Here is an 888-nt window from a genome sequence, read left to right on the forward strand (position 1 = left end):
GCAGTGGGGCGATGTTACGTACGTTTCCGTAGGTGATGAACTCAGCTGGGACCAGTGTCTTATTGTTAAAATGATACACAGCACGAGCGGGTCACATAAGACTTGTGTAGAGTATATATATAAGAACGTATTTCCGCTGTTGAAGTCAGCGGAGTTAAAACATCGACGGTACAATGTATCCTGTTCATTGAGTAACAAATCCCTCTCTTCTCTAAATAATACAGGTTAAAAATACATATTAACATTATTATCGCTATCGCCAATTCTATGTTGGGACAGTTGATAATCAATTAATTAAATTGATTAATTAGACGATAGTATTAACCAAACAGACCTTGTGTATTACAATGTTTACAACTACCCATGTGTATTTCCACCAAGGATTTATAAGTGAGACGTCCTTGATTTCCACTAACTCCGAATTGATTTAACATTTCAGACACTTACGGGGTTAAACTAAAGTTTGATAAGGTGCTACAAGTATAAATCTTTGGTACCTGGAAATTTAAAATTCAATTTTCTATTCTTAATCGCGTAACGTCATTAGTTGTACCACTTATAAAATACTGAATTCATTTGGGTGAATGCTTCATTTATCCAACAAGTAATTTGCATTGAGGTTAGAGTGATAAAATAATAATCATTGGCCTTAAAAATATCCATCAAATTTCCCTGTGTTAAATCTTCTAACCACCGTCATTGATAAATCCATACACCAGAGGGGGAGAGAGGTAGGTTTTATTAATAAAAAAAATGGCCTAACTTCCGGAATCATTTTATGCAAGGCAGCATATATACATGTATGTACAGTGTACATGTGTGTATACTGGGTTCAATTTAGGATAAGTTACATACAGTGTTAAAATTAATCTTTCCACCTGGTGTCGA

The sequence above is a fragment of the Argopecten irradians genome, chromosome 10 (assembly GCF_041381155.1).
Source record: "Argopecten irradians isolate NY chromosome 10, Ai_NY, whole genome shotgun sequence".
NCBI classification, from domain to species: domain Eukaryota; kingdom Metazoa; phylum Mollusca; class Bivalvia; order Pectinida; family Pectinidae; genus Argopecten; species Argopecten irradians.